The sequence below is a fragment of the Acanthaster planci genome, linkage group LG19 (genome assembly GCF_054643075.1).
Source record: "Acanthaster planci isolate LZ-2023a linkage group LG19, COTS_SCS, whole genome shotgun sequence".
NCBI lineage: Eukaryota > Metazoa > Echinodermata > Asteroidea > Valvatida > Acanthasteridae > Acanthaster > Acanthaster planci.
Genome location: NC_141795.1, coordinates 4,461,144 through 4,482,639, shown reverse-complemented (window position 1 = coordinate 4,482,639; position 21,496 = coordinate 4,461,144). Strand labels below are relative to the sequence as shown.

The window sequence follows — 21,496 nt, the reverse complement described above, 5'->3', positions numbered from 1 at the left end:
AACATTTACAGACGCGCATCTGTCGTAATACGTGTATCAGAAGATTGATTCATACTAAGAGGGAAAAATCCCCCCTGGGGAAAAGGACATTGCAGGAAGTGTTTGTATCATCCCATACTGATGTGTCAACATCCTAGTTCTTCAAATTTAAAAAAAAAACCCAATCACAAATCGTCGGGCGCATCACAAACTGACGCATCGAGTGTAGGCCTGCAAAGTCCATGGACGGGTACGTCACTTTGTGGTGCATCAAAACTATAACTATCCTACACGTTACTTCATGGTGAAACCGATAAAATAACAAGTTCTTACGTCAGAAACTGGTCACATAGGTAACTATAATCCGTAAGCAGCTTGAGAACATGAACAAATCAGTAGGTTTGACTCAGATTCTACGGTAGGCGTCGCCCACACGCACCTTAGGCTATATATCGCCAAAATGGCCTTTCACAACATCAGGGTATGAGATCGGTTAGCAGAGATTTTCTCATCAAAACATTCAGTAGGCGCACGCGTGAAATAAAAAACGGCTGTTTCGCATCAGTACACCACCAAAGTTTGCAACGCGTTGGCCAATCACAACGCGCGAAATTTTTCAACCCGATGCACGTTTGGAAAGGGTCGACAAATTTCGCGCGTTATGATTGGCCAACGTGTTGCAAACGCTTGGTGGCGCACTATTGTGAATCGCACGTATTGTTACCTTCGTCACCACGTGCCCAGGGCATCAGCTGTTTTTTCCCAAGATCCCTTGGGTCTTGTGTAGGCCGTGCAAGAAAATCCCATTGACGATGAAGACAAAGGGAAAAGTAGCTGGCAAGTTATTAAATTGTCAGTGATACACGAAATTGCAGTATCAAAGGTGTACTAGGATCAGGGATTAGTAAGTAGCAATGGTGGCCAGTAAAAAAGTTTTTACATTTGAACACAGCAATACAAATGACAGCATCCGGGACATTACATACATAGGCCGTTATACGACTCAAGGTGGCAGCAGATACTATTGAATATCTGTAAGCAGGCGCAAATGTGACCACAGTGAACGATCTCTTTTGTCCAATATCGACTTAAATAAAAACCATCCTCTCTAATGACTCCAAGAAAGTCATGCAACGCCCTGAAGGATCTCCAGGTCTGCCGGCAAAGCGTTTAAATAATAAATGACAAGGCCAAAGTGTAGACACGGTTACGAAAGTGCAGCTCTGTCCCGCCGCGCGCTTCTTCGAAATTTGTCCGGTCAGATTCGCGCTGAAACCCAAGCTATTCCACCGCCATATACTTTCACTCCCTCCGCACGTTTTATACTTGCACTACTTACTGCCTGAGCACCGCTTTCCCCCCGGGGGAAGTATACGCCGACCGGTAATATCTGGCAGGAATGCGCTAGCACGGCCTTTGTTCCCTGCCTGGGAGTTTTTGCTGCCGATCGTGTTCGCGACGATATCTTCGTCTTATTGTCGTTTCTGCCGCGCGCGCGCTCCCTCTCTCCTCCCCACCCCCCCGTCAGTCGGCGGAAAGAAGAGAATTATAAACGGCACAGGAAGACGGAGAATTCCCTCGTTGTGCGGAGTTGCAGACGGCTGTTGCATCTGCGGGTCTGAGAGTCCGGACATGAGCAAAATGCACGTCTTGGTAAGTTTTGTGGTTACATCAAATCGAGTGCATTAACGACAAACCAAATCCCTCTATTTGATCTGACAACGAGGTTGATATTATAAACCACAAGAGCAGTCGCCGTGAATGTTGAGATTTGTCTGCGTTTTCCTACTGCTTGAAAGCCGAAATCAGCACTTCTTTGTTTAAGACAGTTCCAAGACAGTGAGTCGCAATCGATGCTCTTGGATCAAGATATGAGTCGCCCAACATAACATAAACTTTGCCCTTGTATGGACACTAAAATTCATCTGTCACAAGATAAGCTCTAACATTTAAAACTGTTCGACAACGTGCAGTTGACACTCAAGCAGTTTTTTTTACCAAAGTACAACACATCAAAATAATTATGTTCCAGGGATGCTGTCTTATACCTTTGCACACTGATAATGTAAAAATCTTAAATTTGAACCCCCCCAAACATATAGTGGAGATAACGCTATAGCTTTAAACATTTTTTAACCAAAATCAGCGCTTCTCAGACTATCGATAAACCTTCCTACGAATCCTCGGCGCGCTTAAACTGCGGAAACCAAATCGACAACGCTTGGCTGGCGTCTTTGACGCGTGCAATCACGAAGCATTGCTACATGTACAAACGGCTGCTTCATGAAAACAAAATTAATCGTTCACACAGGTACCAGCAAAAGTCGCCAACGCTTAAAAAGAACATTGAGGGTGGTTTTATTTGTGTATTCGATTAAATTTCATTTGCATCGATGGCCTTTGTCTTGCGGTTTGTAGATTATAAAAATAGGTCATATATACCACTCTTTGGTACCAGTACCAGTATTGAACCACTGGCTAACCGAATGAAATCTGCAACAGCCGTCCGCGATCGGCGTTGTCACATCACGTTCACGCTGTCGTGCGACTACCTTGCCATCGGCTACGATCAAGCCAATAAATGCTGCAGAATCCGGGAATATTGGCGATGGTCGGGTCGCTGGAGCCAGCATGGCGAGCAGGAAGATGATAGGAAAGAGGCACGGGGGAAAAAAATCTTCGTCGCTTAAGCGGTGTACCGTCCTGTACGGCAAATCGAAACGGTCGGGCGGGGTAGGCCTACACGATCGCAGTCGTCAGCAACGGGCGACGGGGATGAAACGGCATTTTCCGCTCCAATAAACCGTGGCAACATACGCCGCTCAACGGGGAAGTCGCTAAACAAGTGCGGGTCACGCAATCCGAATGGCGGCTTCCTCCACCTCCATTTCCATTTTCTCGTATTTGTGTCGTCTGACCGTGCTCTTAGCTTAGTCAGAGTTTCAAACGACCAAGGAAGACGGTTTGCCGGCGCCTTCAAGTTGATTCTACGTTAGCTTTAAGTCTGACATGAGCGTTCCGGCTGTTATTACACTTTCCTTATACACAAACAAAACTCTTCATTCGTCCACAAAGGTCTTTAGCACAGTCGAACTTTCGCGCATAAAAGACACTACTACATACAATATAACAGGAAAAGTCACACAAGTTTACCTAATCGTACGCTGAGGTCATCTGACGAAGACTTTCGCCTATAAAAGTAAACAAACTCTAACTTCAGTTTGATGCTGGTGAACCCTTACGTTGAGAAAACACCAAGATGACGAATGCCAGATCGTTCAAAGCCAGTCCATACTCAACGAATACAGGCTAAAGCGAATTTGTGACGTCACAGCAAACATTCTCACTGCGATCTTCGACGCCTGTCCTTGTCTTCCTAACTTGTCTGCTTAACTGGCAGCAACTGCATATTAAAAGTCAACAAAGACAAAATTTTCGAGTGTTCTTCCTATTTTATTGGCTACAAACAGGCTAGGTGGCATCTTAGCTGAATTTTTATCACTTGAAATATGGAAGGTTTAAATATTTAGACAATAGACCGCACATCATGGTTGCATTGCTCGTCAGCAAACCAGAAACGTCTCACTTGTCATCCATACGGACATTTTCCACGGTTTCTACGCTCGGTTTAAACAATTTGACCACGACACAGACACGCCAGTTCTGCTATCACGTTCTAACTGAGCCATGCATGCAAAACTTGCTGTAACTGGAAATGGCAAACGTGACGAGTTCATGAGACCAAAGGAAGTCGCTAGTCTGGGCGAAAGAATTTATTATTTTTCTGTGTGTATTGATTCCCGGGCGGTCCGCATGGAGACACACTTCCCATACATTCCCTGTTCCCAATTACCAAAGGTTATGAGACATACCCTAATAATTAACGAATGGCTCTTAATGCATAGTTAAATACCCATGCTTCTATGCCAGATGGGCTATGCCCGCAAGCCCGCGTGCGCACATCTGCTGAAAAAATGTAATTGGCGAGTACGTGAACGCCACGCGCAGAAATACCTTGTGCACAGATACTGTTACAATTTGTTGTCGAGTCAAAGATACCTCTTTAGCACGTCATTCATATCAGGAAAACCTAATAAGAAGAGGTGAGTTTTATTTCTATTGTATTTCTTTGTAACTGAATTCCAGTGAAAGAACGTGACGCATTGCACATGATTGCGTTCGCAGAAAAAATATGAACATGAGAAAGCTTCGAACTTTACCAATGGGAAAATAAAAAAAATGTCTTACATTGTACAGTTTAAAGAGTTGCGAGGTCTGTACCAAGGCTGTGCCCATCTAAGGAAAACCATTTAGAAAATTGCCAAACAAAAAGAACAGAAATGAAAATCTGATTGCATTCGGCCAAGTACACTCGAAAAGTTTTCCAGCATAATCTTCGATTAGGCCTACTCAGGCAATATTCAGACTATTATGTAACCGCCGAATTACGGGCGTGGAACTGCACGACACCGGGTCGTTTCTTGTCGGAGGATAATTCGAGTCGTCAAGAGTGCGATCAATCAGAGAGGCTTGGCACACAGCGTGCAAGCCACGCCCAGCCCTGGATCACGAGACACACGGTCGCTTCACTCGCCCTCGCAGGGGCGAATGCCGAGTAATCCGTCATTCCACGAAAGTAAGCGGGAACATTATTACAGTCATTCAGAGCAACACATTCTCTAAAGAGGTTCTTGAACGATATGGATAGAAGTAGTCTTTGGATAAACTCAAAGTTACGGTTATATTGGGAGAAACTAGGCAATTTCCGCCCAATTTGTTGAACACTGTAAGTGTCTGTACTGGCGCAAAATTTAACGCCAAAATGTCCTCACACCGTCAACTGGAAACGCATCGACATTGCCAATGCACAGAGTGTCTGTATTCATAGACCAGTCTACCTTTCCGAAACGAGCCCATAAGATTGTTAAGAATGTCACACATGCGCTAGATTTTTTCTAACATCACGACAGCTGATCTCTCTCGCAGATGGTTCACTCTCCCGAATAAACTCCACATCAAAAGGTATTACCCAACGGACGTAAGACTTTGAAATGGCTTGGGCTATTATCTTAAACCCTGAAGTAATTGAAGTGGCGTTCTCAATATCTAACAAGAACGCTATGTGAAAGCTTCACTAATACTTCACTTCAAATTTCGTTCCATAAAATTTGTTCATATCAATGATAAATCGATGCTCAAAAGATATGAAACCGTTTAAGATGCAGGACGCATCAACACTTTGTACCCACCAAACAATACGTGTGAACACAATCTTCATACTTTCCGCCCCCTGATTCCGAGCTGACCGACTCATGGGAAGACATTCGAACGTTTCCTTTCTCGCGAAGGGAGGGTTTTAAGTAAGGCAGACGTTTTTAATGGAAAAACTTGCGCCGCAGGTTTCGGTATGCTCTTTTTTTCTGAGATAGTGCCTTTCACGAGAATCATTCCAAGGCCCAAATCTGGCGGATCGAATGGTCCGCACCAGGGAAACCTTTAACTCAATCAATAAACCGAGCCGGCGGTTCGTGGTGTCTGCAACAACAGGCTTCGGCAGCGTGCAACGGAATATGCAATTGGAGATTAGCGAGTTAATTGCAAATATATCTCATCCCCCCCAACAGCGAATGGTGAAAGCCTGTAGAAGTGATTTTCCATTAAAAGTAATCCACTGTAGCTGCACGATCGTTTATCTCTATGGTTTTTCCAAGTGAGTTTCTGTAAAGTCGCGTCTGGGCGTGTGCAAACGTGATCCCACGAATCACGTCCTTATGCAGAACACAGAGGGCGCTTTTCTCTTGCATTCATTTCTAGTAACTACTTGCCAATAAATTGATGTTTAGTTAAACTTCATTGGGGGTAAATGCTATAAACAGTAAGCTCCCGCCTTCGTAAAGGAACCTTTACCCCTCATGTACTTTTTCTCACAGCGACCTCCGAGGATTATGCTTGACAACAATACCATCGCGACTATTAAAGTTATACAGACGAGAATGCCATTATTTTACATGGATGCAGACAAGAAAGGAAAGCGCAAAGGTCTGTTCTAGGAAAAGAGACGACACGAAACCTTTATCTTCACATAAAAATATATAGACCCTCTAAATATCAGGATTTAGATTTTTAGAGGAATGTATTTTTAATTTCTTCAGTGATAAATATGTAAGTTCACGTAAACAGGCCCCAGTGCGAGTTTTGACACACCGTTACAAACCAACACTCCTGACAAAAGAAACTCGAAATTCCTTTTCTCGCACGTAGCTACAGGACTGCCACAGCGTGTCCATAGGCTCCCTGTTTTCATGCATGACTGTATACCTTTAAAACGTGCCCTGCACGATGCATCCGCTGTCGATTCCATCGCACCTGCCGACAGGACAGGGGGTAGACGATGCGCATCTAGCTAGAACCTTATAAGCCCGACTAGTATGGCACGCCAAAGTGGAATTTACCAAACCCTGCACAGCAACCATGATCCATTACACAATTCACAACATTCTTTTATTGCGGAGTAACACACACCCTTCTACATGAAAAATATAACATTTTTTTTAAACCATGCGCCAAGGACGGGAAGAGATGGCAAAACGACTAAACATTATAAAAGAACTTGGCGTGTACTTTTCAAGTGAATTTTGAGAAATAGTTTTGAAAGTGCTGATATATTTTTGGCAGAGTGGCGCATCTGTTTAAACGTTGACATGTATTTTTCACACTAGTCTGTACAAATATTTTAGAAAATAATGAAATCTTGTTTTAGCAGGTAAAACGTCTTTTCTGAAAAGCTGACCTTTTAGTCTGATGTAAATCTTGACTGATGTTCCTTTTTTTTTTACTAATGCATACATTTTCGTTAGGTTGGCACAACCGGTTTTTAAATGTTGACAAGTGATTTGGTACACACTTTCAATTAGTGAACGTGAGAAATATTGACTTTATGTCACCATTTTAACAAGTTGAACGGTAAGATGTTAGGCCTACTGTACATTTCTTAGAACTTGTGAATATTTTAAAATTGACAGTTGCAATACAGGGTTGAATAAGCTCCGCTTTTGCGTGCCATACACCGAGGCTTCATCGGCTCTCTGATCGATGGTTACGCCTGCTGTATTTTGCTGCAGGAACGTCCACGGGAGAAACGCCGGTTTGTAATTTACTTTAAAGGGGCACACGCGTTGAAAGTTACGCAGAGGTAAGTTGCGAACTTTTTGCGCAATGAAAAGCAACGACTATAGGTTATCGGTGGATGTTTCATAGTTTGAATATTAGATTAGTTGGATACGACGGAGACCAGTGTTTAAATCGAAAACCGGCCGTGTCTGAGCAGCAAGGCTAAACATTTGAAGAAGTTTTGAAAGAACAGCTGTCCGAGGCTTTATTGCGTGCTTGGAGGCCTTGGAGGGCTCAGCAGACGTGATCCATTTATACATGCGAGCTAGTGAAAATTCACGAGAGACATTTTGATCTGGAGTTCACTTGCCGACGGAAGGGTTCCTTTCCGCTGAGCGATCCCGGCGGGTACATGACAGGCGGGCCCGCTATCGAATCGACACACAAACAACCCGCTCGACTGGTCTTCTCGGTTCGTGCGGAAGTTTCGCGAGTCGTGATTATGGGGGTGGTCGCTTCGTGCGCTGCGTGAGAATTCGCTTCATGCACGAGGGAATTTTCCGGGGTAAACAGCGCAGCGGAGCCTCAAACCGAATTCTGAATGTTTTCACTGGGAAAGTCCGTGAGTTCGTGTCTGTTGGACGGCAGGCTGTTAAAAATAAAAGCTGACGTGTTTTTCGTGCGGGCTCCAAGTTTATGTTTAACCCAGACGAACGTAAGTTGGTCAATTTTGGCGCGGAATTTCTGCGGGAGTAGGGTCACGAGCCTAGCTAGATGCCGACAAGCGCACACGTTCCGGAGTTAGTGACATCCAGATACGCGCTCGATAATGAAAAAGAAGGGAAAGAAACCCCAAACACCTGGCGCTTCTACCAACATCATCTGTGTAAACATGCGCCCATCGTGCCCAGACACGTGCACTGAATGGTGGCCGCAGGATTGTGCGGCTATGGGAATAGCCATAAAGTCTCTTTGGAACAAAACAATACGGCAAATCGGCATAAGTTGCGACTGCAACTGAGGCTAGGACTTAATGGTTCCCTTCAAACTCTGATCTTTACATCTGGCGGTTTCTCGTGGTTGAAAACTTTGAAGCACCAGTTAGAAAGGCTGGTTGTGGGTCTCGTCAAGTAAAAACAAGGCTTCTGTATATGCACAAAATAAAAAAAACACTTGAACAAAAGACCTAATTTCTTCCAGTTATGATTGTCTGTATATCCATAAAAACGAAAATGCAGTGTTCCCTTGGCGCCAATGGATACGTGTTGGATTCTGTCAGACTACGTCCGAATGCGATGCATGGTCTGCGGTTAGAACAAAAACACACGTGTGCCAATATTAAAGTTCAAGACCCTCGCTAGTACGGTGAATGCAACTGCTTCTCATAGACGCATGTGCTTGTGACAGTAGCAGACGAGGCCTTTGAAATTTCGGCTCGTAGCCGACAATTGAATCTGTAAAGTGCGTCTAGACTATAAGTTAACGAATCAAAAATCGAATGAGGTTACCACCGCCAGAAATGGGCAAAAAATTTCAAGCGAAGCCATCATTAGAAAAGAAAGTTTCGGAAGTGGTAAATGAAACTAAAAAATTTGTATTCTCCATGAACTGACTAAACGAACAACGTTATGAATTTACCGAACACAAAACAGTTACCGAAGCAATCTTCCCAATCTGTCAATTCTCAAGGGATATCCGGCTGACTGCAAAAAAGCCATTCCACAGCGTCAGACTCCTGCAGCGGGGGTCTTCGCGCGCAAACAAATTAGAATTTCTCCGCGTTGTTTTTAACTCCTCGCACACGCATCTCCCGCATCCTTGCCCACGGAGCTTTCTGACTCCCGCCGAAAAAAAGAGAGAAAGACAGATTGAAGAGGGGAAAAAACCCCACATCCGCCGAAACCTCACGAGAACTCGATTGCTACGTGCCTTGATTTATGCATCCGTGCTGGAGCAATTTCAAAATGTAAACCGTTCGCACTGGCCGGGTCCAGCGTTTTTTCCCGAGCAGGCGCGACCCCTGTGATTACACATCAAGCACGTAGCGTGTGCCGAGAGCGTAGCGTGTCGGTAATTACGTCCCTCCGGGGAGAAAGAGAGAAAGAGGAACGGCGGGACCGAGACTCACGGTGGCCCTATCGCCAGAGCACAGGCACCGCAGGTCCGATCCAGTGCGCGGTTGTTGGTACGGTATCACCTTCTTTCCATCTGATAACAACTGAATCGCCATGGGCGCTTATTATTCAAATAAGCAAACCATTATCGACCTTTTCCTGGCTTCCCTTTCTTTAAAGAGGCCGGCATTCGCACACTGTTTATATCACTTTAATCAAACTCAGTAAAAGCCAAGTTAACTCACAGATAAAACGACGTTACACCAATTCTACCACATTAATGTACAATTGAATTGCTAAATGAATTTTTTTTAATATTCAAAATAATTAGGGCATTATAATTAGACTCGACTTAATATCAAAACTTCAAGTAAAGATTCTGCATCCAACTGACCGATCTCTCTGATAACGCTTCTATTTCCGACATAATCGAGATAGCTTATTAAAAAGAACGCCAGATGGTGCTGGTCACTGCTTGCATGAATACGATATTCACGAAGGGAACATTGTCGCGTTCCTCTACGAAGATCACAAACAACGCGTGACCCCAACCATGGAGGAACCCAACTGAATGTGACGCGTGACCGCTTAACCCCGCTTTCCACAGAAAAGGAAAAAAAAAAGGCAAACTACAGAATTGACGGTAACACGTCGTTAGAGTGGCAGGGAAAAGCACCTTTACTATCGCCCCAAATACTCTTGTCTTATTAAGAGTGCATGGAATGTTAATTAAAGGTACTTTTTTGTGCGGGACCGGAGGCATGGGTGCGGTTTACGGGACCAAAGGTGGCTGTCTGTACCTTACCACAAAACAAACTGATTACGGCTGATAGCGATGTACGGTATACGTAAAGAATGAACAACGATGATAAACCTTCAGCCGTGCTTCCGAAATGATGCACCTTCGATCTGGATCCTCGTAGAGTGGTTAATGGCGAAGCAAGGTCACAGCAACCGCAACCGTCGCATTTGCCGGCGTCTTCTAGCCATTTCTTAAAACTTGGTATCGTTCCAGCCTGGATTTTCAAGATTTTAAAGCTGCTTTCCCTCGACACAGGTAGACTCTAAATTGTTCCTTGTTGTGAAGAAAGAGCTTTAGTCAGGGTTGAACGATCGGGAATATGATTCCTGCTGGTTTCTGAGAAGCCGATGTCTAAGAAAAAGCATTTATGTCATCTAACGGAATACACAGTGCATTAATAACCACACAGGGCATACTGCGAACAGAGTTTCTAAACAAGTCCACTAACCGATAACGGTTTTCTTTGATTGGCAGTTAACTAAAAACTAACTTCACCTGATTGTCTGGTTTTCCCCCTGAACTATACTGCTTACTTCAAAGGCTAAAAGACAAAATGTAAGGAATTTCGAAGGCTGTTTTTAGGCATTACGGTACCTTTACTGCAAACTATGCTTGTGTTGGTATACATCAACCGGTGGAAGTAAAAATACATGCTGTCAAATAACAACTCAAATAAGATATCCAAAGCTAAAACAGCATGGCTGTTCCATTTTAAAGGTACGCTACATTTCCCAAGTTTACGATTTTGCAACTGCGCATAAAAGAGAAATATTAAGTCAGAAATTCAAGGGAAAAAGACAGTAAATTTATCAACATTTTACCTTTCGTTGTGCGTTGTTAACGGTGCGCTTCCCCCATACAAAGTAGTGGCATTTAACCTGACGTAAGTAAGAAGTAGGAGAACCTAGCTCACTTAAAGTTTGCCAAAAGAACCACTGAAGTTACGGAGAGTTAGGTATTATTGGTGCATCGTTTTTAGAAAACCATGTAACGTTATTGTAAATGTTTGAACAATTAGTCTCTCTTGCACACCGTTCAGGACATTCGGCGAGATGTTCGGTGAAAGATAGCTATTTTTGCAAGGATAATATCAAACCTTCAGATCTTCAGCACACTTTAGATATTTCATGGTCGCCAGATTTTTCTCCCAGCCCACCTAAGTCTGCTTCTCACGAGACCGTATCGATACAGATCCTGACTATTCGTTATCTAAATGTTATCAAAACAACGACAAGTTTTTCCCCTTTTCCTTCCCATTATTTAGATACACGCACATATGATATTTTATCGTCCCAGAAGTATTTCTAAACCACTTTCAATAATGTATCAAGCCTCCATGTTAACATTCTGCTTTCAAAAATAGAATAAACTATAATTCCATACAGACAGGCTTATTATCATTAAATTGCAAAATACGGAATTTATAAAAAAATTTAAACTAAAAAACACAAAAACGGTGTGGTCCATGGCACTGTCGTCTGAAAGGCAAAAATCTTTCATTTCCCCTCCATCCTCCGATCGATAAAAATTGACATTATTTTTGGTACTGCGGAGATCTCGGCCGTTGTCACGTAATTTCTTCCCCGACCATGCCCTAAATTGACCCAAGAGGAACGAGCGCTTTCCCCCGCTCCTGCCTTTAATTTCTGGCGTCATGTCCGACGAATTGCTTCGTGGTTTATGTCTTGCGTGCGTCGTCAAATATAAATTAAATTGCCGGGAATCTTTGCGCGTCACGGCCTCCTTGCTCGGCCTCGTCCACGCGGACAAAGCCGCTCTTAAAGGGGCACTGCCACTCAGGCAGCCGTCGGTACATTTTCAATTTAATCAGTACGGTCCCGGCTTACGATACAATAGGACAGGCCATGCTGTGTCTTTAAGTAGAGGTACATTTCTGCAGTTATCGGCGGTAGGTCGTGGGTTGGAGTCCAGCCTTGCTACAGTAGTCTTGCCCCTCTTCCTCTCTAACAGTATGAACGTGATCATTCTAAACATAAGGTTTAGAAAACAAAGAATGCCACTTGTTTCCATAAGACAAGTCGTAAGCCCAAAACAAAACATACATTTACATCTCTCGTCCGTTAACTGAGAAATGGACCTAACCTTCACAGTTCATAGACGTATCACCATTCTTTTGCCAAAAGATAAGTACAGGAATAGTGGACAACAAATGCAGGTAATTTTTGTTTGGTTTTTAAACTGACAAATGTATAAAAAGTGGTTTTGCAATCTTCCATTTAACACTTAACAGCGTTTGGTAAGTGAAAGGACAAGTCTTAGTTAAATTATCTGTTGAAGTGGCCTAACAATCGGCATAATTTACCCTCATTTTACCCACGAAAGCAGCAGTGATCAGCAACCCCATGACAGCCCGAGAACTGGGTTGGGGTTGGGGACGGTCACACCCCTTTAATTCCAGGAGCCGAGTGCCAGGCTAAGTTACAGCCGACTGGTCGGGACTGGATGATTGAGCGCTGGCGTACCGGGGGCAGACACGGCTTGCGGCGCTGACAGACTCGCGGCGCGGCGGTTGAACTGAGGTCAAGCCCTGTAATTCCCGTTTCTCGGTGTGTGCGAATGCCTGCCTCGCCGAACGTTATTTTTTCTTCTTTCCTTCCATCTTTTTCCTCAGGGGGCGTGCGTGCGTGCGACGGCCGCGCGGTGATACGAGACGTCTCCCAGGCTCAGATTCTGAAAGCGCCCCGTCTTCGCCGCTCCTCGCTGCTTTATCCCTTCAGCTCGAGATATATTCCCGTGCATTGATCCATCAAAGATGACACTAATGACACTTTTGTTGATAAGTATTCAGTGAAGGCATACCAAATTCCTTGCTCCAACATCGTTAGACCGTGAATCCCCATCTCAATGAGTACTTTTATTTAACCAACATCACATATTTTAAAATTTCTTGTCAAATTTTACGCAAACAAATATTCACTTGATAGAAATTTTACACAATAATTCCACAATTTTAAATGTTACTTATTTAAACAAAGAAAGGTCCGAGATAGCACGCACCTTTATGACATAGCTTCAGAAAAAGATTTCATGACGATTCTTTGCAAATTATTGAAAACATACAAAGAGACAACGATACGTGATTAAACAGTCCCAACTCAACCGCTCATATCTTTCACTTTCTGATATTTCTCCCGAAGACGAAATGACGAAACGAGTGCCGAATGGAAAGTTTCATAGCCTACTGATAATGATCACGCTGTCCACAGAGTCCCTTTAACACGCTCAGCTTGGTGCGTGCTTGACGTAGCTGGGGAAGCGTGCAGTGCGTCGACTGTGATAAAAAAGATTAAAGGGAACCTCGGGGCGCTTCTGATTGAAGCAACTCCAGCAAAATATTTATACGGTTGAGGCAGAGAACTCCCTTATTTGTATCCATTCAGATCGTAAGCACGGAGATGTATGTTACAAGTTAAGTTCCATCGTGGTAATGCCAAGCTCCAGCACGTACAACCATTAATGTCAAGCGATGTAAGAACATAGCTACGTGAGCCTTCAGGTGCCGACAACCCGGCATCACTTATCACACTTTAGGATTTCAGAAGCCACGTCACTTACGTGTGTTACTTGTTTGAGTGTACACGACCTACCATAGACGTCAGGTTCATGGCCGTAAGCTTACGGGTACCATATTTAAGTGATAAAACTATGACACCGCGCATGTATGATTGAAGTTAACAGGATTAACATGCTACACCTTTGCTTTCTACAGCAAACCAGCCTACTGGCTCAATATCATTGTTAGACACTGTAAGACAAGACCTCGAAATATTTTCCACAGAGTGGTTTGCTGGGGAAGGTGGATCAAGATCGACGAAATCAGACTGAATTTGTGATAATGAATTTCTGATGATGAAACCAAATCGCTCAATCGTCACGACCCCGGACCACATTCTGGCGATGCGTTCTGACTGTCACACAAATCGAAAAACCGCCGTGCATTCCTAATGCAATCTCCTGACAGCAGCTCCGATCTCCAGTCCACACCAGTCGGTGCCCAGCTTGCACCAGTGATAGGTTTGAATACACAGAACTGAGCATGCGTGGCTGCAAACGCGCCAGCGACACGTATAAAATTTAATACGCCACAAACACGAAGCACATCCAACTCCACTTCGTTCCCAGACACGGCAAGACAAAATGGACCAAGGGGGCGGGCCCCTTTAACCTAGCATCTAAGCCCGGCCGGTCGCACCGCCGCTGAGCGAGCTAGCGCCGCACGACGGGCCTGATAAGCACATCACGATCGTCATCGATCTTGTAGTGGCGGATTAAGGCCCCGGCGAGGGTGTGAAGCGAGCGTGTCGAGGCGGCGAGGTCTGCGCGCGGTGGGGGTAAAACGCAGAGGGTAAACATGCTCTATACCCACGACCAGCCTCTCCCCGTCTTCCGACCTGCCACTGCCACACCGGTTGTTTTGCTCAAGGACTTGCCATATTCGTTCTCGCCATGCACCCTGAATATATATTGTAATCTACTGCAAATTTTTGGGTCCAAACCAAAATTTTCCTTTACCCGCGGTAACAATTTGCATCGGATGTCACTGACTGCAAGTAAAGATTTCGCGACCGAAATCCAGGTGCAAAGAAAGAAAATTGGGCTGTTAACTCAATTAATCGGTAATATTCTTGTATTTGGATTTGCCAAAAAAAGTGTCACGTTTGATGAAGGCGTGGTTGCCGCGAGGATGCAATAGGTAAATTGTGTCTGTTATTGGAATCATTTCCGAATATTTTTCGTCGCGCTAATTAATCGATACCGTCACAGAAGGTAATAAAAAAAGACAAAATCTTTCCACGTTGACTATAGTGCAAAGATGAGAACCGGCACTGCACCTTTAAGCAGCTCTGTCTGATACCCCCCCCCCACAGCCGTGCACAGCCCTCGAATGAGACAATAAAAGCGGGCTGCGACAGAGAGAGAGAGAAAAGGCAAACTTAACCGCTGTAATCGATTTCAGTCGCTGATCGCGAATATGGGAGGTTGAAGTTCAACACCGCGCAAACAACACGTGCCAAACAAAGACGCGCTGATAGCGCCGAACCGCGTAGGTCGGTATTAAATACCAGCCTACCCCATTGTGGTTTGGGTGAGCGATTTGAATTTCCAATATGCTGTAAATCTCTCTGGCCGGTAAACACCGCTCAACTGAACTGTAATTTTTGAGTGAGACTGCATTAGTCAATCGAAACTATCCTTTTTTTTGTTTCTGTCGTGTTGCGTTGGGATATTTCTATATCCATACGAAAACAACTTCCATAGTGCCCAGGCAAGAATGACAGCATTTGACCAAAATAGACGTACGCCGAACGGAAACGACAGAGAATGGGAAATTTCCTCTCAAGAGTGATTTGAAAACGATTAACTGCGGGGTCCAATTCGAAACAAGGGATGTGTTAATTTACACATTCCGCGGCGCGACTGTGTTCCCGGCCCATTCACGGGCAAGAAAAGTTCAAAACGGCGTCATCAAACTACTCCTGGTGGAAGATACCCCCACCAGACGTCGTTATTCTGAAGGGTGCAGAAACGAGAAAGGAAAAAGAGAGACGTGATATCGAGGCGTTTCCTGGGCTTCGGGGAAGTGGAAAGGCTTTTGTTTAGTTATAGCCGCCGAATTGCGCGCTGTAGACACGCATGAAGCGTTATTATTAACCGAGGCAACTCATAGCTAGCTCTCTCACCGCAAACAGGCCGAGTTTCAACCCTGGTCCAAACAACACGCACATGAAGGCCCCGGCTAATGATTAATTCATCCCCCTTGATGCTTCAGGCTTTCACACTCTGTCGGGCCCATAGCTGACTGACTCGGCATGGGTAAAAAAAGGAGTCCGACAGAGCGGTGCGCTGTTTTGTTCGAACAACTTTTTTCATCTTAGTAAGAGAGAAGGATTTTCGTGTCAGTAGGACGACGACTGTTTGATGCGTGTCTTGCAGTTACAGTGAGTTCCCGTCAGACGCGACGAGTTGTGTTTACACGACGTTCCGACTTGAATAATCTAAAACACGAAGTTTACAATTATTTGTGTAAATACTCTTGTTCTCTACTCCGGGTTGTTCCGACACGATAAGGCATTCGTTCCAGTGGATTGTCAATTTACATTTGATTCATAGGCTTAAAATAAAAGCCCGCAGTGGTAATTGGCACGCCCGCCCCCCAGTCCTAGTGTAAAACCACGATATGCAAAGTCTCGATGATCAATTCAAAGATCTGCACATTTTTAGAATACCCGTTAATCAGTTCCTTATCAACTGCAGTTATTTTGACTTAAAATTGACGCACTTTGGGGTTCACAGGTCTGACCCAGGTTTGGGTCTGACGGAGATGACACCGTGGTTGTTGTATTTAGGCCTATCAACAAATCCGGCTAACCTCGGTAAGGTTCAGTGTGTCACGCCATGGAAGCCCGCGTCAGTGAAGACGTACCACGTGAAAGTGAAGTTTGTTGGTGTCGCTAACCGCTGGCCCGATTTAGCAAACTGTACGTGCCGAGATTGGCCGCAGCATTCAAGGACAGATTGAAAAGAACTTCTTACAGGGTATACGAGTCCTTGAAATGGTACAAGCGATTCTCTGATGATAGACTTGTCACGTTAACGTAACAGGTGAAGTTCCACTGGAACCAGCTTTGCGTGACGTTATCATAATAAGCTTTGTTTTTTATAAAACCATGTTGCAAAGGTTTGGAAAGAGGCCCGACATAGAATGCGCTCGGATGGAATTTGTTGGAGGGGGTTTTTCGAAGAAAATTTACTGATTAGCAATAATAAACAGGAGCCTGAGGCGGCAGCAATTTTGAAAGATTTCCCCGCAATACAAAATACACGGCCTGTCAAGCTATACACACCTTGGATATCGAACAATGTTCCTAAGCAAGGCAATGTATCGCAATTAAATAAATCCATCAACCTGATTTTCAGCCTACCCTTGGAAAATGCACCGAGTCCGAGTCTTACAGTGTGCATCCCTAGGCAGTGGTGTCGAATCGGAATATTGCGAATCACTAATTAAAATTTCAGTGATTTCCCCCCTCTCTACCTCCCTATTACCTACGATTCGTGACTGCCCTGTGCGCTGATATTAGCCTGAGGACTCCACAAAATGATGGTACGCGGTCCACGCGTGACAGTACCGGTAACAGATCTAGATAACATTCACAAGACCAGGCCAAAATAACCGGCCTTCAAGTCCAAGTCGTAAACACAGGGCAGCGAAGCTTCTTGTCTGCTTTCTCTTGGCCACGATGCAAGGAGGCCCGCTCACTCCCTATCAACTCTGTTCTTTTCCTTGTCCGCCTATTCCAGACCCCCCCCCCTTTTACGCCCAAGTCGTCGGATGTCGCGTCATTTTATTTGCGACGAGAATGGGAAAAGCATTGCCTCGGGACGTGGTCTATGTGGGTGCCGCAGCGCACAGCAGCTGCTCCAGAATAAATGAATATCCCACATTAGAACTCAAAAAGAAAGTGGGGAAAAAAGTTCTTTGTCTGAGCGGCATTTCTTTGCCAGGCCTCCTCGTTCATGTTTCAAGTGCGCACACACACAACCGAAAGCGCGCACAGTGCGAGGTTGGGCGGTCGTTGGGCATGCATCAGACGCGGCTAGATTTTTTTTTTGAGTAATGATTTCCAGGCTATAGCGAATCCAGACTTCACGACCGGGACCCTCTGGGACGTGGGAAGGGGGGGAGGGAGACACGGAAGCTACGTCACTTGAAAGATTATTGACAATTGCAACGGCTTTTAAGCCCACGAAGGACTGCAGGGAATTCTGCGCGGCAGCACGGTCGAAGCGTAGGAAATATCTGATCAAGAAACCACGTTCCTTAGTTGAGGTGGGTGTCCAGGCGCAGACGCTGAAGTTTTGCGGTTGAGCCCCAACTTAAAATAGTTCCGGAAATGTACGTTTTTCTTTTCGTTGTGCTGGGTTTGTAGTCTCTACATAATTAAGGTCAGGTGGCATCCCGCGGCGCGTCACCGCCCTCGAGCTACTTCGACACTGGAGAAAGTTAACAAAATCGTTAATTCTCAGTTTCTGGTTTTTTTTTCTTTCAGAAGAGCCGTCCTTATTTGTATTCGAAGGTAGACTCACTCCTAGCTTGTTTTTCAAGGGCAGAAACAGAATAGCCATATGCCGCACCAGGACACACTCACACTGTATCAGACACAGCGCGAGCCCCTTGAAGCGATTATCGCGATTACCCCCGCAACGGTCATCCCGGTCACCGGCTCCATCAATCCAGAGCCGCGTATCCCGACACACGCACACCGCGGAATGCGCCGACTGCTCGCCGACCCACTAGATCCGATTTTAAAGGGGCACGCAACTACAACGGGGTGGGAGAAAATCGTTCACAAACCAATTAACCTGACCAGCTATAGATCAGTTTTTTGGCGACGAATCTTTCCACTTTTCGCTTGGCTTACCACCGTCTGCCATTTTCTGTTTGACTTAACAATGCCCCCAAAAGAAATACATCCTCAAAGAAATTGTTTTCAAATCACGTACAACTTGTGGGAGGCAATGCATTCCCGGTTCCAGTTTCCTGATTTTAAATAGTCGTTTCTGGCAAAAGGATATTATGCTGGCTCGACACCCACGCGATCCCGTCTGCTATAGGGTATATCCATCAGGGTCATTCTAGCGCCTACGACTACCCGACTTGTAGGAGCATTTTTTCTTCAGTCAACACTCCCGCCACCGTCCCCTTGAGGGGCGGTGCCCTACAAATACTCGGAGCTTTGAGTGTCGATGCTGGCAACCCAGCAAACTGCTTATCATTTTGCTGTTGTTTAAAGCATGAAAATTTTGGTTTGCATTGTTTCGAGGTAAAAAGATAAAGTTTCAACTGGAAGGTGGAACGTTCTTGTTTTATGAATTTTGAATTCGCCGTGTTTGTTATTGTTTCATTAGGCGTATTCAAGAGAAGTTGGTCTTTTTGACTTTTTATGATGGTAGTTAGTGCACAAACCTCTGAGCCAAATGGATCAAATCATTCTACATTAACAGCTATCTATATTTAACGACACGGACTATATTTACATAGGGTGTCGAAGCTAATAAAGTACGCATGCTAATTTTCTTTTTATCTAAAATGTCCCTTCGTGACAAAGGTAAAACTCATACTGGTTTAAATACGGGTATCTTACCGTCACCAAAAATAAGAGGTATATACTTTCACCTACACATGTATGTAGTTTTGAATTTGTAAAAAGGTCGAACAGGGATGAATATCCATTGTGACTGACACCCACCGGAAGGCCAGACAGTTGAAAAAGGAAAGACTAGAACCAGCTATAGAATCCAAATCCCATCTGGGAGGTTTCTGGTATAGCGATACTGCCATTCCAAATACTCCAAACGCCGTCCTCAACACAACTGCTCTTCGTTTAACATCATTGAAAAGTCAGCTGAGTATCTGCGCTGGTACAATTTCCAGATATTTTCAGGCTCTTTAATTGCCTTGAATGCCGCCAGGCGAGGCGTCTGTTTCCTGCGACGAATGACTTGAACGGCATAGGCCTTCTGAGCCATGTAAGTTGAATGTAACTTATACCCGAAAATCAAAACGATCGAGATCCCATTTGTGTTGAAACGTGGCAATATTTCGTTGATTTACCGAAGCTTAAGGCCATAATTAAAGTGACAGTCCCCAGAGGAAAAAAAACATGTCTTACCTGATTTTCTTGATGTCAGTTCCGACTTGTCAACTCGACCTTCAGTTCAAGTGGATATCCGGTGTTGTATAGTTTTTATGGCCCGGCGTTCTCTGTCCAGCTTTCGATACTGAAGCAACAATGACACCGTCACGGAAAATGCGAACGTGGTTGAACTCAATGCGGTACCAAAACAAGAGAGTTGCGTCTGGGAATCCAGTAACAAATCGGAAATCAGGAACGGATTTCCCTCTCTGCTTGGGAGAGCTGTGTAAGAAAGTCAAATGGGTTTGAAATTTACAGGTTTGTGCCCGGACTATGCGTTCCCGGTTGCTGCAACGACAAAGCACCGTCAGGCTGGTGGTTCGCGACAAACGTGGACCACGACGCGGTGTCGACTGCAAACAAACCGCTGATTACGTCGCTGCGCGGTCCACACTGGTCATGATGCCTCCCTCACACCAGTAAGAAATTCCAGGAGGTGGAACGCAGGGAAAACATCCAGCAGGCCAGACGGCCATCCTCGAATGACACTGTCAGGGAAGCCGATCGTATCAGACAGACCGCGTACTTCACCAGTAGTCAGTCCATTTGGTTTGGAGCCGCCGCAGTGGCACGACGACCCTAGCACGTTGATAAGATAAACCTATGGTCTAAATGTGCCAAACGGCTACCGCTATATTCAGCGCCAGTTCCACGCGCACAGCTTGCTATGAGCACGCTATGCGTTGGCAAGCTTGGATATTCTCGCGAAGACTCGACGACAGCTGAATCGGGTGGTCCGTTTTAAGAGGCCGTATCTCCAGTGTCCTACAGTGCACGACTATGAATTTTTCCACAAATAAACTGTGACATATAGAGTACAAATCCTCCAAATCTTGAAAAGTTTAAACATCCCGAAAGGTTTTATCTGTGTCCATAAATGACGCACTCGGATATTTTTGAGCGCGTACTGCGAGAGACTGTTCATCCAGCAGCTCAGCGTACACGTACACTGGGTTAAAAAAAAGGGTCCCTTTTTTTAACAGGGCGCCACAGGAATTCTGTCCAAGGCAGTTTCAAAATTCTTTCGGGATACAAATCTTGAAGAACGTAGCTACCTGGGGACGTCTCCAAATCCGATGCCGTTCGCTGGGGAGGGGAGTTATGACGTCAGATATTACGCACTTTTGTCTGGATCCTCCGCCGCTCCGATATGTTGGTGCCACAGTCGCTATTGAAATGAGAGCGAGGTTCGTGAACTGAGAGGCAGCGCTATTATGTAGCACGTCCCGCGATTGGCCCGGTCCCAAAAGTGGTCCATCAATAGTGATTAGGCGCGTGTGTACTCTTGCGGAACTACCGGATCGTGCAGACGTGCCGGGTCGCGACCATTACAAGACAGGGGTGTCCGAGGTGATGGTGCCCTCGTGTGGAGAGGAAGCTTTTTCGCAGAAAAATAATTCGCTGTAGAGATTTTTTTCTTGCACGTTTCAACAAACGTCTCCACGCGGTTTCAGCGGAAATATATCCGGGGGGGGGGAGTCTGCTGCATTGTGTTCAGTAGTAACGAGGAAAAGTTTATGAAAAAGAAACCTCACTTTTATTCATGAAATCGATTGGAAATCATGCCTAAAAATTGCAAAGATGGTGAAATGAAAGGACTACCACTGCAAGACTGTACAGAGACATGCATGCCGGGAAAAAAATCAAATGCTCGTATTTTTATCAGTTGGTGATTCATAAGTTACGACAAAAACATGAAGACTTTTAATAGGTCAAAGAGCGAGCTGCATGGAGACTGGCTGGCCGGCACTGCTCTCAATATCCATCCCCGC

At 45.0% G+C, this 21,496-nt stretch overlaps 1 protein-coding gene across 4 annotated transcripts in view; it reads right to left on the bottom strand.

Annotated features, from left to right (window-relative positions):
* The window catches only part of LOC110977987 (uncharacterized), a 71,029-nt gene extending 50,033 nt beyond the window's left edge, over positions 1-20,996 (bottom strand). For 2 of the 4 annotated variants that reach the window (XM_087129662.1, XM_087129664.1), the window contains exon 1: positions 19,701-20,996. The gene's annotated coding sequence lies outside the window, so the exon portion shown is untranslated. Of the gene's footprint in view, positions 1-10,826; positions 10,884-19,700 lie in introns of all 4 variants that reach the window. The other 2 variants (XM_087129663.1, XM_022232623.2) reach the window with 2 other exon arrangements.
* Between the last annotated feature and the right edge of the window lie 500 nt (positions 20,997-21,496).